Source organism: Cygnus olor, chromosome 17 (genome assembly GCF_009769625.2).
Source record: "Cygnus olor isolate bCygOlo1 chromosome 17, bCygOlo1.pri.v2, whole genome shotgun sequence".
Lineage (NCBI taxonomy): Eukaryota > Metazoa > Chordata > Aves > Anseriformes > Anatidae > Cygnus > Cygnus olor.
This window is the reverse complement of record NC_049185.1, coordinates 6,189,681-6,207,149: the sequence shown is the minus strand read 5'-3', so window position 1 is coordinate 6,207,149 and position 17,469 is coordinate 6,189,681. Positions and strand designations below refer to the sequence as shown.

The following is a 17,469-nucleotide window of genomic DNA, read 5'->3' as shown; positions in this document are numbered from 1 at the left end:
ATACTTAAAATTCCTGTCCTTTCCCCTACAGCTCATGCATAACTAGCGTTGAAGCTGGGCCATCGCAACTGAGAGGAGTGAATGATTCTTCAGACAAGATACGAACACGCTCTGCTAAAACCAGACAGATCTGAGCATTAATGCACATGTGGGGCTGGGGGTAGATGATAGCAAACTTGGGTTTGGATCCGGGCTTCATTCCACCTGCAAAAGGGAGGATGATGGATGCAGAATCTGGGATCCAGTTTACATAGAGTTATCTGTGTTTGATGCAAATTTAGGGTCCTCTTTGGTGTAAATCATGGTAAACCTCATACACAAGCACTTGAGAAAGCGCAGGCTCACTCAAACCCATTCATTCTTGCACAGGAGGGAAAAAGAAGTGGCCCTGCATTTGTGAGAGAAATGTAGCTATATATAAGGATCTCCAGTGCCTGTGGTTAATGCCAAGGTCAGCTCCAGCTGACACCCGTGCCTGAGGCTGTGGGGGAAGGGGCTGCTGTACTCCGCAGCGGAGCCACAAGATGTCAGGAGACTGCTGCTGTGCTGCTGCTGTGCTGTGCTGTGCTGAGCTGAGCTGCTGCTGCTGCTACGCTGAGCTGCTGCTGTGTTGAGCTGCTTTGCTGCTGCTGCTGTACTGAGCTGCTGTGTTGAGCTGCTGCTACGCTGAGCTGCTGCTCTGGTGCTGTGCTGAGCTGCTGCTGCTGCTCTGCTGCACTGCTGCTGCGCTGGCACTAGGGTCTGGGAGCAGCCTGCAAGCTCCTGCTGTCATGTTTTTGGTCGAGCTTTCTTCTTTGCTGGGCTATCCAGCCTCCTTCCTGCGCCCCTTCATTTCTTGATGAAAAGGTGTGACCAAGAAAATGAAGAACCCTCTACCTTTTGATAGCTTTTCCCAAGTCCCTATTCTACAGCTTGCTAACTCCCTCGCTGTATATCTATATGCATATATCTATATGCATATATCATATATCATATATCTATATATGCATATATCTATATGGAGCTTCCTCTGTTCTATCTGACTTTATCTGGTTGAGTGTGTTCATGTTCTCCACAGGGTTACTGGCAGTTACAGCATGCTGTGAGGTCACTGATTCACCTCCTTGTTTTCAGAACCCGCCCTACAGCCCCCCGACATAAAACTGAAAGCTGGTCGTATGTGAGAAAACAGCAGTTTGCAAGTACGCTCGCAATAAAAGGGTAAACAAGATCTTACATGGGACTGTGCCTGGGCTTGCATCCGAACACACTGTGCTCTACCTTTAATTGAGAAGGATGCTTATAAAATGCATTTCATACTCGCTGCATGCGCTCCTCCAGTGAACACCCTGATAACCAGACACTAACCTGGGTGCTATGAGCAAATCCTGCAGGAAACTGATGGAGGAATAAATCCTTTTCCTACACTTAAAGCACACCCCCGTGCTAGTTCCTGCATGTCAGACAGCCAGACCACAGCTGCGCACACTTCTAAAGCAGCAATGCTTGTTCCACATGGTTTAGTTCAAGCAGGTGGTATTTAGGGTGTATATGGCTGCTGAGAAATTGCACCTACATGCAATTCCTTAGAACATTCCTTCAGATCCAGCCTGGTGCAGAGCCAGTATCTATTTGATGGACTGACTGAGTGCTGTCCAAAGGGGAGCAAGTGATCCCCATTTTGTTGCTCCTGTCGGACCAAAACCAAAATGGTGGCCTAAGGAGAGGTGAAGCATCCCTCTCCCCCTCACAGGCGCACTGCCACTTACCTGCCTATACTTGCAGAACTGAAATTCTTTTATGGAGAAGCAATTTTTTTTTTCCAAGTGCAAAAGTGTTGTAAATAGAAGGTATGTGTTGCCAAGATCTGCACAGTGTACAAACTGAACTGGGAATTTCAGGGGCCAGAGCTTTATGTGGTTGTTATTCTCATCCCCTTGCTTTGGCTGTAAGCCATTGCTCGTCTGAATTGGGAACTGTCCATGAGCCCTTGCTGCCTGCAAGTGTAACAGAAACACAAGCCACTTACCTGCAGGGAAGAGTCAGTCCCTTCTTCCACACTAGAAACTTTATCTCCCTGTATGGTAAGTGCTGCAAAAGCTCAATTGCTTTAGACGATCTCCACTGTTGAGATACTTTCTAGTACACCTTACATCTGATTACCCAAATGGCTACACCAATGTACCTCCAGTGACTTCAAGGAGACCTGCTAGCCTACGTTATATGGTAGCACTGCTGGTGCCAGGAAAGGATGAATCAGTGTCACTGAGGTACCCCATTCTGTTCATGATCTCAACTGTATCTGAGTCCCTCAGCTTATGGATACTAGACAGACACAGTGAAGTCTCTCTTTTGACACTAAGCAGCATCTCATAAGACCTAAGAAAATCAGAAGATGCTAGAGAAAAATGAAGAGTATTAATTTTGTTAGGGTTATAGCTCATTTGCCAGAGCAACTTGAAGAAATACAACACAAAGACCAGCTCGACTAGCTCTGGATTGAAGAAGAGTCATTGCCAGGGATGTCGAGGTGACACGCAGAAATGGATGTTAGATAACTCGAATGCAAAGCACAGGTACTGGCCTACAAGATATTTTCATGCACTGAACACTGCAACATTCAGCTTGGTAGCAACTGGAAATTTTCATTTCACAGATTTTGACTTGCTATGTGAAATGACATGAAAACCACCAAGTTTATGTTCACATAAAAAGAAAGAAAAAAAAAACCACCAAAAAACAAGCACAGATGGCACCATGTCTTTCTGGCAGCGTCAGCAGGTTGAATAAGGATTAAGCAGGTAAGAAGGGTGAAATGCAGGCCCCATGTCTGCCACTCATACAGCTCTGCTGCTAGAACTGATTTCAGCAGCATTGCTATCCTCTCCGTCTTGTCCTGTCTCCTACATGCTCATGCTCTCTGTCAGGCCTGAAGCTCATTAGTGGAGCAGCACGGGATGCTCGCTTTGTCACTCTGCATTTGGTGCCTTGTAACTAGAAAATTTGTTTTCAGCCCTGTTAAGCAAGCGACTCACTAGCAAGTCAACTAGGAACATGAGTTATTTGGGAAATAGAAAAGTTACAAGCTCTTCCTCCGCTTTCAGCCACACTGAATGCATTTGGTGCAAGGATTAGAGAAGGCAGGGAGTTAATGAGTGATGGGTGCTGAAGTTAAGTGGAGAAGGAGGATGTTTACAGGTCTGATCCTACTACCCTGCAGGTCAAGTTTTATGTTCAACTTACTGCTGTAACTGTGAATTCTGAACTGAGCACTGATGTATGAGAATGTACAAGTTCTGCAGGACAAGGCTGTAAAATTCACAGTATTTACCAAATTCTGGATTTGTTATCATAACTGAATAACTGTATTTTATGAAGAAGTAGAGCATGCAGACTTATTCTTACTGCTGCAAATTACAGGAACATCAGAGAAGCAAGAATTACAGCCCTCTGCCTCTTTTAGGGATGGTGCACACTTGCTTCACGTAGAGCTCGACTGTTCTGTCATAGGCATTTCTTCTGTGTGATTGCAATGTAGACCAAACTCAGTTAACAAAAATTGTATGGCATTAGTTTTGTCACTGTGATACCAGACTGGTGACGAAAATACTAATGTATTTGGCATTTGGAGTTGGCATGCATTGGGAAATTATGGCACTTTCATTTTATCTTAACAGCTTATTTCCCAGAACTGTAGGGAGAAAGCTGCTAGATACCAAAACTGCTAGTTACTGCACTCTTGTACTTTAAAAACAATTCTTAAAGAAAGCAAAGATAATGTTAACGAGAGCTGGTAGGTAAAATTCTGGAGCATAATCTAATGGGATTTTTTTTGTTGCTGTTATAAATTAAGTTTTTGATTCTGTATATCCTGACTCCCTATTCATTAAGTCTACAGTTTATATTCTGTGCTACATTTTAGTTTCTTCCAAGAGAAACTGCGTGGAGTTTTGTAAACTTACAGTTTGTTACTGAGTCAAGTGAGAAAGGTTAAATCTTAATAACCCTGACAATTAACTAACTTCCTCTATTTCAAGTAAGACCTTCCTTCCACTAAGCTGAGCCCTCACCTTACCAAGCACATCCCAGGCGTTGCAGTACCTTGTTATCAACACTGTCTTTTCCATGCAAATGTCTTACAAACTGACTTCCAGCTTGAAGCAAAATTTCTTGTGACTACATGGTGGTGTTATCCTGTCTGAACTGAAAACTGCAGGCTGACTACTTGCAGGGTTGTGAGCAGGGAAAAAATTGTATTAGTTTCAGTCGAGTTTACTTCTATATCCAGAGTAAGACAAGCAAAAGATGCAGCAGATTAGGGCAGCTGAATGAAACTTCCCTATAAATATTTGCAATTATTTTCAAGAAAAGTATTCTTATTACCCAGCAATATCTTGCTTCATATATGATACCAAACATTTGAATAAGCGAACTTTCGCACTGGTTAGAATGAGTTAGCACTTTTTTACTTTCTGGGAAAGTTTTTTTTTGCAAAACCACCAGACTCAGGCTGAGCATTAGCATGACGGATCTTTTTAGAAATAAATATTAAAAGAACCTGTGTTCCACGAGCCCAGCCCTTTCGCATGGAAACAAGGACAGCAATGTATTAGGACCGCTGCATGGTGTAGTGTGGTTTTGTGCCTCGTGTTGGTGGAAAAAACAAGTCAACAGCAGCCCAATTTGTAAACCAATTACTGCTTCTGGAACTGATGGTCTCACGCTGCTAACTGGGGGTCTAACAGGATCAGGTGTTTGACTGCAGCAATGACCAGACAAGGACAAATTAAGTGCTATCCTGAACTGCAAAGGAAATATTACATTTCTTGCTCTATGTTAGCAAGACTGAAGTTTTCATTTAGACTTCAAAGGCTTACACAGAGGCCAGAGTAGCATGTTGCTCTGCGGTGAGTTTACATCAAAAAGCAACAATGCTGGATTGAAAAGAAAACAAAAAGCCACTGAATTTGCTCTTGCATCGAAAAGACCACAAATTCTGTGAGCATTTGGCAGCAGTCATGTGACAGCCTTCCCCTGCCTCTGTATGGTGGATTATCGGCAAAACTATTCGGACACACACACATGACCTCACAAAAATGTGCAGTAGCGAAAATACACTTTTTCTCAAGCCAGAAAGGGAACAATTTTTTTTCGTAACAGAGACCTTGCTCTTGTGCTAGTGATTGGATTAGGTAATGACTAATTAGATGAGGTCATCACTTTCTATGTCACATATATACAGTATTTATGGAGAATTTGCTCATTCTAATTAACAAAGTAGGAATAGTTTCTCGACAAACTTCATTTTCCTGAAACTAAGAGCCTTGAATTTGTTCCACTTTTGATCTTTCTTCGGTGGCTATGTTTGCTTTACATTAAAATAACTTCTAACATTCCCATTAAGGATAATCCCTCCAGCAGCCACAGTATGACATTTCTATATTAATCTTTTAAGCATTTTAGAAAAGCAAGGTTTCATGTTTTAATAATCACAGTGTTTTTCTCCAAGGAGTTGTAAAAATTTATGGGGCCTTTCTATCCTATTTGACTTCTACATCTTTAGAGTTTGGTGCTAATGGCCCATTCAGCCTGCTTACTCTTTGACTCCTTTTTTATTTCTTTTTCATCTTCTTACAAAAGAAAAATTGCTTCCGTGCCTTACGCTGTTGCAGATGCTATTCAAGTGGTAAGTAATTTCAACCAACTAGCTGAAGAAAACCCACAGTTTACCCTCATCTCGGAATCACTTGGGGGTCTCCACTGTAGACACGTGCATATAAACCCTTTAATTCTTAATTAAGAACAAAATATAGCCATTTGTTTAGAGCAGCAAAAGCAGAAACAGCAATATACATAAATACATTTTAACAGGTTACCGACCCATTAAAAAGTTATTTTTCTGCTTTAAGATTTTATCCTATTCTTGCTTTTTTTAGCAGAAAAATAAAAGAGACAGGTGAAGTATTTATGCTTATTATAATTTTAACATGGCCATAAAAGTGGCTATGCAGTGCCCCTGGAAGCATTCTTGTCCCAAACCAGTCACACTTTGTTCTACACAGAGCCAGGAAAGCCACTGAGACTAATAAAAATCCAGCCACGCAATCACAGTAACAAAACCAGCAAATTCCTCGCTGTGTCACCTACACCTCCCTTACTGCTCACCGTTACATGTTCTGAGAACCAACAAGTCTCAGCCCATTTGGACAAAGCAGTTTTCAAAGTGGAGAGAAAACAATATGCTCTCTTTAGGTTATGTTTTCCTTTGTTGATTTCTGTTGCTGAAATCCCTGCAGAAGAGATGCAGCGTCTCAATTAGGCAAGTCTCACAGCACTTGTGGTTATGAAGAACAAAGCCAATACACTCTGTTCCAATGCAGGTGGAAGGCATTTAGCAGGATCAATTTCTTGTGAGATGCTTTGCTCAAGAAACAGGTTGATGTGCTTCACACAAATGGCATTACCATCAAAAGAGTCCCAAACAGGGTCTTAGCCTTTACTGAAGCCACCACGAGTCAGGTGTCACCCGACTGCCCGGTAGAGAACCAAGGGGATCAGGAAGCTTTGCAGCACTTTATATAGCAACAGTTACCCATTTCATGGTGCAGTCCCACTCTGCCATGCAAAGATACTGGGACAGAGAGGATAAAGAACAGAGCAGTCAGCAGCACTTTGGAGTGAGTTTGCTAATGAAGGAGACAGAAGTTTCACGGGCTGGGAACACTCACCAGGAAAGCTGCAGTAACTACAGAGGAGTGGGAAAATGTAGTTTCAGTTGCATATTCAGGACTGTAATCAAAGAGATAAGTGCCAAGAAAATCTGCAGCATCCAGAAACTGTCAGGGTTGTCTTGCCACAGCTTCCTCAGTGATCTTATCCTAAGACAAGTGTTTCATAACAGATTGAATGATAGCTAGAATGCACGTATAAGAATATACAAGGAAGATGCAAGCCTTTTTTGCACCAGAAAGCTCCGTGCCATCCTCAGAAAAAAGATCCTGTCAATCAGCCCTGCCAGAGTCAGCAGTGCCCCAGCGCCCCGCAGCCCAGCAGGCAGATGGGGCTTCCTGCACCACAGCCTCTGTGATTTACTGCGTGCACACAAAGCAAGTAGCAGGAGTGCCTCTGTATGATCCGCAGAGGCGTGGGTTGCTCAGCTAAGCAGGGGAGTGGGATGCAGAAATGCCTGTGCTCCAACCAGTTTCTGACACGGCCTCCTGTGGCCCAAGGCATGTCATGCTGCTTCTCAGCCTCTGGGCAAGTTCCCAATTCCTAAAGCAAACCCCGAGCACTTTCAGATGTGCTGTTAGAGGCTCCAGGAGAAGGGGGGGAGCTGGCAGAAGTGCCCAGCTGTTCTGCTCCAGCTCCCCTTCCTTCTTCGTGCCCCTCATCCAGCCCCGGGGGGGAGCACCGCCGAGTCACTTGGTATGCAGCAAGGTGTGAGCATTTCCTTCAGGAGCCATCCTTTGTCTCCTGCCTCTGGGAGAGGAAGTGCAGCGGATCTGCTCTGCTGGATGGAAAGGGCAGCAGCGTTGCTCATCTGTTTCACAACCACACACTTTTTCTGGTCCTTTGCTACTGCAGAATTTTCTTTTGGCTTGTGTTTGCACAAGCACTTGGAACAAAGATTTGCCACTTCATTTCTCTAATTGTACAGGTAAGACTGTAAAATTTCCTGCTCCGTATCCTTCTCTAGTGTTTGTAAAGCCACTGAAAAATGTAATGTCCTAAATGCTGCATTTTTACTGACAATCTAAAGGTATATTTCAGCAAATAGTGTTGATGATAGATACTGTTTTGCTCTCCACATAGAAGTCAATCTTCAGCGGACTTTTGGGATAAGTAGGCTATTACCAGGCAACATGTTGCACGGTTTGCAAACTTTACATCAAGGAATGGAGGCAGCAGTACAATTCAGAACATCGGATTTATCACCAGAAGTTAAGCAAAAGATGAAAATCTTTTGCTGTTATTCAGCCCAGAGTTCTGCTGGGGATCTCCTTGGCGTGTTATTGCTGCATGGGTGGTACTCGGTGGCCACTGCAATGTCTTTGGTTTTCCCAGTCCATGATATTTATAGTTCCCTGTCCCTGCACCATCCTGTCACCCATCACTAGTTAGGGCAGGCTAAAAGCTGCTGTAAATGACAGTCTGGCCCAGAGGCAATAAAATAGCACCTGCAACTCCCATTTTTATCTGGGTTTCTCGTATGTTGCTTTATTCATGCATTGTCCTTAAGCTAAAATGGTGTGAGAACATTGCAGAGATAATGTGCCTTCACAGAAACAAAAGGAAAAAACAGTACAACGAGTAAAAAGAGAAAGGAGAAGCACAGAATTTGCCTTCCAATATATAATACCTAAACTGGTATTATAGCTAGAAATCCATAAGAAACCTCACTCAGGCACTGGTGCTGATACAGATAAGAATGAAACTAAATTTCCCCAAACATTCATAACCACATTTCTGTATACTCCTGAAAAAAAAAAAAAAAAAAAGGAAAATCCACCACCAATCTCTTGTTCTTTGTCGTCTGAACTGCAGTCACCTTGCATTACACGGCATGAAATGACTAGCCAGGCTCCCCATTGTCATCGGAGTTAATCACAGAAGATGAATATGAACTGACCAACAGTGTTTATAACCTTGTTTAACAATGTCAGGCACTGGGCTGGATTCTTCCCTTCCTTTCACCCATATCATTCCAGTGGCTCCAGTGTAGTTATTCCTGATTTACACCAGCACCAGTGAAGTCAGACTCTAACAGAAAGGCATTTTCAAGAAAGAAAAATCCAACAACATGTTTGAAGTAATAAAAAGAATGAGAAATACCAAAGCACAGTGAATTTCTTATTTTTTTGTTTCCATTCGGGTGCACAGAAAAGCCACTTTCCATGAAAACAACATAGCATGTACTAGAGTAAGACAGGCTGGCCTCTGAAGCAGATCCCCTGCCAGCATAAAGCAAAATATATTTCACCCATATCTTTTCACTAGCATTCATAAACAAAATCATAGCAAATACTGTCCACACTGGTACCAAACCAGAAAACATTTCTCTGGTGGTAGAGGAACTTTTATCTTCGATCACCAGTGCCCTCTTGGCACTGGAGCATATTTATTTTTTTAGCATTCAGTGACCTTTGGAACCAGTAACTACAGAGGGCTGCCAAGCTGCCCATGGGCTCTTCCATGCCAGTCTTAATAGGTAAATAGGGCAGGTAGCAGCACCCTGCAGGGACCATGCCCCAAGTGCACGTGTATGTGTGTACCATGTGCGTGTGCCTGGGGGGGACACACACTGATTCTGGGGCCACTGATACTCAGTTTATATACACCCATGTGTGTGCATGTAATCAACGGGACTGCACCAATCTATAATGGACAGGCAGAAGTAACACTTTGTCTCTCATACGTAATTGCTACTGTATAGTATAAAAAGAGGTATTTGCGTGTCCATTGGCTTTAAGGAACAGTCTTCATCTGGGTACAACATATCCTAATACTCTGGTCTCCACTTTACATGGAAATGAGCCTTTTTGCTGTCTTTGTCTCTTGTCATTATCTTCTCCACCACATTAATTACAAACACTGCTGTGAACTGACCAAACGTGGAGTTCTTCCTGGCTTTACATTTTACACCAGGGCAGTGCTAGCTTTGGGGAATTTGCATTGCCCAACTGCTCCAAAGCAATTCCAATTTTTCCTGCTAAGCTCCCAGCTGGAGAGGCACGTGTTGTCCTGAGCTTGCTACTCCCATGTAAAGTCCCAGCAGTGACAGTTCACCTAGATGTGACTCTGAAAAAATGCCAAGTTGGGGAGGGAGGAAAAGGTGACTTTTGGTTAGACCTCCCCCAACTAAATCAAGCTAAAACTGCCTATGCTCTTTGCTTAAGTGCCACTGCTTGAGAAACAATCTCACTACGTGTGGCAAACATGTAACCTCAGAGGCATTCAGCTAAAACCAGTCCTTCTGATGTCCCCTGGTCACCAACTGGCAACAAAGCTCCACTTTCACAGCAATCTGGCAACCTGTAGAGTTTGCCCTCTATTACATTTTGCTTCTATAAGCACTGCTATTATTGGAACTGCTTACTTGACCATATTGTGTGCTTTACCTCCATCTGACAATAAGTCATTCTTCCAGCCTGCAGCATTAATTACTTATGCATACTGTACACACTGCCATTCAAAGCACACATACAAAGAAAGCAAAAAGATTTTTTGTACAGACAAGTTTGCTGTTATGTTGTGGGCTTTTTTTTTTTTTTTCTGATTTGTATCAAATGTGAGGACAAGAACAGATTTTTATGCTACCTGTAGCTTGAAAATCAATACCACGAATACTTAGAAATACCATTTAACAAACACTGGCTGGCTCTGTGGGTTATTACAAACCATACAAGATATAGCTCAGTATCTCTTTGCTACCCAAAAGAAAGACCATCAAAACATCACTTAAATAGGTAATTATGAATGTGTGTGTACATGTGTATGTACACACTCACATGTATACTTATACGTAAACTCAAAAAAAATAAAGTGGGACCACAACTGGTCAAAATATACACACGCTTTTGATGATAAAACTTTCTATCTATTCCTACTCCTATTTCCATGCTAGCTCTAGAAAGCTAGCATCTCTTATTATTACTCTGGGCATCCTGATAAATGAATACCTGTCTTAATCCCTGTGATGAGATCCTACACAACACCAGACACAAAGGTCCAGCAGCACCTTGTATAATGGCAGCGGTGCCTTTCTATTGCTGCTGGAAGAGTTTCATCTGGGACCATCACATTTATCACTTCTGTTACTGCCTCACGTACCAACGGTTCACAGTCATCCACTGACAAACTAATGCATTCAGCTCCTTCCTTTTTTTTTCTTTCTTTTTTTTTTTTTCTGTAGTCAGTTTTCTTCCTTGAAGAGAATTTATTTTCTTCGTCCTTCTGTATAGGATTCTTTACAGCTAATAGAGAGACCGTCACGTCCACGAAACAGTTACTCTTATCCTAAATTAGGAACCCAGAAGACGTGGGATAGACCACCATCCCAGAGGTATTTCCCTCTCTTCCTTGAGTGCAGAAGAAGCCCTGATGACCATCTTGGAGAAGATTCCTAATTTTTGATGGCTAAAGGTGAAGCACACCCCAAATGTATGTTTGTTTTTTGCATGGAGTTGTATCCAATTTCATTTGCTCTTTGCTTTCAACATCTTCCAGCTCACTGTCCATGACATTATGATCCTTTTAATGTCAGTGCCTCTTGATTTCATAGCATCAGATTTTTTTTTTTAGCACACTCCAGCTTAAATGACAATAGATCATTATAGTAAATATTAAACAAGTTCTGTCTTGAATCACCAGTAATCTCTCTATCCCAATAGTAATCTATTGGCACCTCTCCCTCAGACAATTCCTTATGCCTTTTACTGTTCTTGTACTAATCCCCATCTTCACCATCTTAATTAATAACTTCCCATGTGGCGTCATATCAAATACTTGACTAAAATCCATATAGATTAGATCTACTACATTTCCTCTTGCTTAGAAGATCAGTTATCTCAGCAAAGAAATAGCTCAGGATACTCCAGCAAAATCAGCTTTGTGGTTGCATTTTATCCTATTTATCATCTCCTTCGCTCTCCTGTTGTTGGGTTATTTTGTGTGTGTGGTTTGGTTTTTTTTTAGCTAATTGTATTTTCCTTCAAAACTCTTCTGAAAGTTTGAAATGGTCTCAAAGTCAAGCTAACGAGCTCAGTGGCTACTTAGTTAATTTTTTATTACTTTTTAAAATAAAAGCATTATATATATGTACTATTTTTAAAACATGCAAGAATCACCTTCATCTCAAAAATATATTTTAAAACTTTGCTATCAATCTGTTGTTTCTCTGGAATTCTGGGATGGAAATGACCTGGTCTCCCTCACTTGAATAGGTGGAGCTCTTTTATATTTCCTTTCACATTTATTGTGATAATTTCTATTTTCATCCCCTCATTCCAATTAATCATGGTGGTTCCCTTCTTGAAATCCATTCTTTCTCCTAAAAGCTATGGCAAAGCTTTCATTTAGATTATGTGTGCAAAAGTTATCTTTGCTCTTTTCCTTGTCCGCACACTTCATAGTAGCACCTGTTCTTTTTTTTGTTGTTCCCTGTTTATTTACATGGCTAAATAAATGTTTCCTTTTTCTTTTAATTTCCTTTAGACATCTACTTCAGTGTTATTTTCAGCAAATCTCCCTTTATTCTTAAGACATATAAGTTGCGTTTTTATTCATCAGATGTTTTCCTTATTTTTTAACGCTCTCCCATAGTCTAGTGAAATTATGCCATTGCACAGACTGCCTTAACTAACAGGGTAGACACAGTTAAATACAGATGTTTTGTAGATAGGTACAAAGTGAGCATTTAGCAATGAAATTCATGGGCCAACAGAAATCAAAGATCTTGTTATAATGGAAGCAATGTTTTTATCTGATTAGAGTAGCAAAAAACCTTGCATCAGCCCCATGTATGCCACAATGCCTAGCAAAAAGCTTCAGCTTGTAGCAATAAAAATATTGTATGTTCCTTCTCTTCCAAGGAAATTAAAACTTTCTATCACTAAGAATACAACAGAAGCAGAAGGGTACAAAATGGTACTTTGTACAAGCACTAGATGACTAGCCTTATTTTTCAAGATGTTCCCTTCAGGGTTTTGTTGTTTTTGTTTTCTTTTTTTAAAACGGCTTTCTAACCCCATGACTTTGAAAAGAACCCTTAAAATGCAAACCAATGCAGAGCTGAGTGAATCTGTGATTAGTTGCAGCATAAAACTAGTTCAGAACTGGGGATCTTTGTAGTTAATTTTGATACTAAGATTTCAGATTACATTTAGAGATTTTGATTTGCCTTGATTATCTGTAAGTTTCCCAAAAGACTGTAGTTTGCTTTTCAGCTGCCTTAGAATAAACCTGTGGAAAAATTCATCATAGAATTTGTGTACTATTAAGTTTTGAATTAGTAACAACAGAAACAGACATGAGAAATTAAGGTATCACGATAGAAAGGTCAAAATTAAATGTTCTTTGTGTCCATCCACTGACTGCAGCCAAAAGACCAAAGAAAGCAGTGGGGGAACCAACTCACCCAGCGAACTATATAGGGGCTTCACTGAGGATAGTATGTTCACACATAGAAGCATCTGCAGCTAAGGAATGAAAGATTTTCACAACACATCTCAGCATAAAATTCTAGTCTCCTCCATGGACACTTTGAAGTCTGCTGGAAAAGACTTTCCAGACCTGTATGTCAGACTGCAGAGAGATATTTCTATTGAGGAGACAGGAAAATACCTTCATTTCATGAGCTATCACCATCTGTTCTGTTACCATTCAAGCAGAAGTCAAAAACTTCTCCCAGGTCACTGAAATGCCTCCAAGGATGCCTTGTTTTGGCTCCTATCTGACATTCCGGTCCCCAGCATCTTTAGGCACTGTCACAACTACCCCGCTGCAGAGGCAGTAACTGCAAACCACTGCTCAGAAGCATTTCTATTACTGGAGCTAAATCCTTTTTTATTCTTGAGGAGCAGGCTGGCTAGCCCTCGCCTTTGCTTTGCTTTGAGACATACCGCTGGGTTGCCATTCTCTGCCCCGTGTGTTTTCCCGAGTTCCCTGAATCACCGTTTTCTTCCTTTTCGCTTCAACTTTTCCGCTCAGCGTTAGCCACCGGTTTACTACTGTAAACAACTGTTTTGCCTGCTAGATGGCACTGGACATCCACTAGCGTCGGGACTGAAGGCAGGTGGCACTGAAGAGCTGTAAGGGCACACGGCCACACTTTGGTCATTACTCTATTTACTTTTTGCAGTGGCATTTTCTTTGCTCAGATTTCTTCATTCCCCATCCACAGCACTGACTTGCCACTGTATCAATTCTACCCACGTCCTCTTCCTGTTTTATGAGGAGTATAAACTTGCTATTAGCACAGCTACAAAGGACGGGAGGTGCTCCTGAATCCATCAGTTGGTCAAAAACGATTAAAAACAAACCGAAGCCCTGAAATTCTTCTGGGTTTCTGCCACCACCTTGATTTGAATCCAAGTATTTTGCCAGCAAGAACTTGGGGGTGCGTAATATTAATTACACTTCTATGCCTGACAGCAGCATTACAAAGCTATTTGTGAATAGATAGTGAGGGCTAATACACAAGGATGGCATGACGTTTCCGTGTTCTTTGAATTCTGTTCTGAATTCATTTTATGCTGTTAGGACAAAAATCTTTTCTTTGTAGCTACCATAGACACATAGAATTCAATATATTCATCAAGGCACTGGACTGGGAAGTTGAAGCTGTTATTTGTAGCTGCAGAGCATCCAGCACAATCCACTAGTGAGTCCTGACTGTGCCCTTTTAAAATAATGTTTAAAAAAATACAGTAAAGACAATTTTGGAAACAAAAGTTAAGCACATGCATCTGGCTGGAACCAAAGTACTTTCAAACAAAGATACTTTCTTCAAAGTATCCATGAGCTCAAAACATCCTTCCTGATATGTTCGTTGTGCCACCACATCTACAAACAGAAGGCCACCATTGCCTTTTAGTCTGGTCTTTCACCTGTGAATGCCGTTCTCCGTGCCGCAGTAGGCATTTGCTTTTCACACACATGGGCACAGGTTTCACCCGGTGCTAGGCATGCCCACAGTGGGTGTGATTTCCTGGAACTTGAGGGTGTACCCTCTGTTTGGATGGCAAGTTCCCTGGCTGAGGTTGCTTGGAGACACTGTAGGTATCATGGTATCTCCCTTGCATGCCTGTAGATGTTTCCCAGGTAGGTGTGGTCATACTTCTACTTGGCTCATCAGATTCTCCGCAGATGTCCACGGTTCTAGTGACAGCGCCAGGTCTAGCTTTCTCATTAATTCTTTTTCAACCTTATAATTATCATGTATATATGAAGCTGAACGCAGTGTTGCATCCTACCATATCATTTCCAGGTGCCAGACACCTAATTTCTCTCTTTTTTTTTTTTGTCTTCACTGAGACATTTCCTCCATTTACTTAGGGATGCTCGTGAATTGATTGTCCCCAAACCTTGAAAGGATTCAAACAAAAGTAAAGCTTTTTGCACACCAGCTCCGGCAAATCCTGTGGTGGGATTTTAGGATGTTTCTCCTCTTCTTCTCAACCTTCTTCACTCTGCTCACTCTCAGAGGTTATCATCTGCATAGCAAAGCTGGCACACAGACTGAAATGCTTATGCCTCAAGCCATTCCTGCGCAAAGCCTGGCACCTTTGTTCAGATGTCTGATGAAAGTGGGTTTGAACTAAGATGTGGGTCTGTGAACTGGCAGGGACACACAGACTGTTCTGCTGACTGTGTTTCTGGGGCGGTAAGCTTCTGGGGAAGGAAGGAAGGCTGAGGGCAGGCAGTGGCATTGTTGAGGTCTTGAAATGACACACAGATTCACAAAAGCAAGTCTTTCTAAACCCAACTGTCTAAACCAGCCTGAAATAACTCCAGGATGCATTTTGTTTCCTTGTTTAGGTAACATGGCACAAGGACTTCTGTTTATTTGCCTACCAATTCCTCTTGCACAGCATGAAGCAAATGGCTACCTACACCTCCCTGGCTATTTGCAAGGCCGCTTAGCTTTAAAATACAGCTAGGAACAGCACCACCAATCTTAAATTAACTTTCCCGGTGGGGGAAGAGTCTTGAATTGATCCTTATCTACTTCACTGGGTCTTGTGCTGACAGTCAGGTTTGCTGTTCTCACTGCGGTTAAAGTGTTCTGCTCTTTATGGGGTGTACTGTGAACAAACCACCAGTCCAGACCTTTCTGATACGGCTGTTGTGATCTGTCTTATCTTTATTTGCTCCTCGAGCCACTTTGGTAGGGCTGAAGAAACCATCTCCTGCAAAAACACTTTGAACTCTGGATGAGCAACTAAAAAATATCTTTATTATAGGGGAAGGAGAGCTTAGGCTGCAGCTGGGATACAGCTGAGGTGTACACAAGCTGCAGAGATCTGCACAGGAAGTGGCCGAGAGCCGCTGGTGTTGGAGCTGTTAGGGAATTCTTAGAGCTGTGCTAAATGGTAGGCTCAGCTTCACTAATGAATCACCTTGCTCAGGCTGCAGGGAGTTTTGGTTATGGGTGGCAGGGATGGCACACAAGAAAAAAGAATGTCATTTCACACTTGCAGCTAGTACAGTGATTCTTACATGGGATGGAGGAAGAACTCTCGTGCATAATTACTATAAAAATGTTTATATGCATTACTCCTGTATTACAGATTAACTAGCTACTGTCTTTATAACACTGAAGGGGAGAAGAGGAACAAAGGTACAATTCAGATTTCTGCACAGTTGTACTTTGTGGCAATGGTCAGTAAGATTAAAATGATATCAGTTCACTTAACATTTTACAAAACAGCATTTTGAGCTGCCAAGCTGTGCACATGCTTGGTGTAAGCATCTGAATAGCCTGTGCTTGCTCACTGTGATTACTGATGTGCTTAAAGTTAAGCGTGCATGAAAGTCTTTGCAGGACCAGGGATGCAAAATACAAATAACTTTTTCCCTCAATATACTTCTAATAGGTAAACTAACCGAAAACCCAAAACTTCAGATTTCTACTGATTCTATAGGTGCAAAGGCCATGTCTTCATCTGTGTCACGGATGGTACGAAACGCACTGTCAGTCCTTAACAAATAGACAGGAGTGATAAAAAGCTAATATGCAAATTGCGTTACACATGAGCATGCTTTCTTAATTTGTGCATAAAGCTCATTTAGGATTCTGATACATGTGCAAGTTATAATCTATATAATTTCCCTTAACACACACTCGAGACCTCATCGGTGATGGGGGAAATAATCTTAATAAATGCCTTTTTTCGCTGCTCAAAATCTGGGTGGGAGCCGCAGTATTTGTGCTGCCGGGAGCCAGTGGTCGGGCTCGGGGCTGGGTGTCGGGGTGTGGGTGGCAGGGAAGGGGGGCGGCTCGGGGTGGGGGAAGCCCTGGTCCCTCAGTGGGAATTACCCAGCTCCTGTCCCTCTCCCAGCCCTGCCGCTGCAACATTTATTGCAAAAGCAGGAAATTGCTTATTACTAAACTAGCTGGCAAGGGAGCGGGAGCCGATGCTGTTCCACACTGGCACAGCACTTGCTTAGCTGCTGCTTTCCCTGCCTCTCCTTGTTCCGCTCTTTCTTCTTCTTCTTCCCCCTCTTTCTCTCTCCTCTCTCTCTCTCTCCTCTTCTTTTTTTCATTTTGGCTTCTATTCAAATGTGGGTCAGGGGTGAGCGGCTCCCAACGTCACAAGCTTGCAAGATGGCGCTGGGAGGAAGGCTGTGAGATGAGGAACAGGCTGGTATAAACCGAGAGGACAGGAGAGGGAGAGGAGGAGGAGAGGGGCAGGGGAAGCCAAGCTGCTGCTCCAGATGCAATAAGAAGGTAACGCGGAGCGGGGCGCGGGCGCGGCCGGGAGCGCGGGG

General features: G+C 42.4%; 1 protein-coding gene and 1 long non-coding RNA gene across 14 annotated transcripts in view; one reads left to right on the top strand and one right to left on the bottom strand.

Moving 5' to 3' along the window:
* Positions 1-17,469, bottom strand: part of LOC121079725 — a 194,761-nt gene that overhangs the window by 967 nt on the left and 176,325 nt on the right. The window lies entirely within an intron of this gene.
* The window catches only part of HIC2 (HIC ZBTB transcriptional repressor 2), a 74,581-nt gene continuing 74,140 nt past the window's right edge, over positions 17,029-17,469 (top strand). For 10 of the 13 annotated variants that reach the window (XM_040577348.1, XM_040577345.1, XM_040577326.1 and 7 more), the window contains exon 1: positions 17,029-17,428. The gene's annotated coding sequence lies outside the window, so the exon portion shown is untranslated. The remainder of the gene's footprint in view (positions 17,429-17,469) is intronic. The other 3 variants (XM_040577327.1, XM_040577331.1, XM_040577329.1) reach the window with 1 other exon arrangement.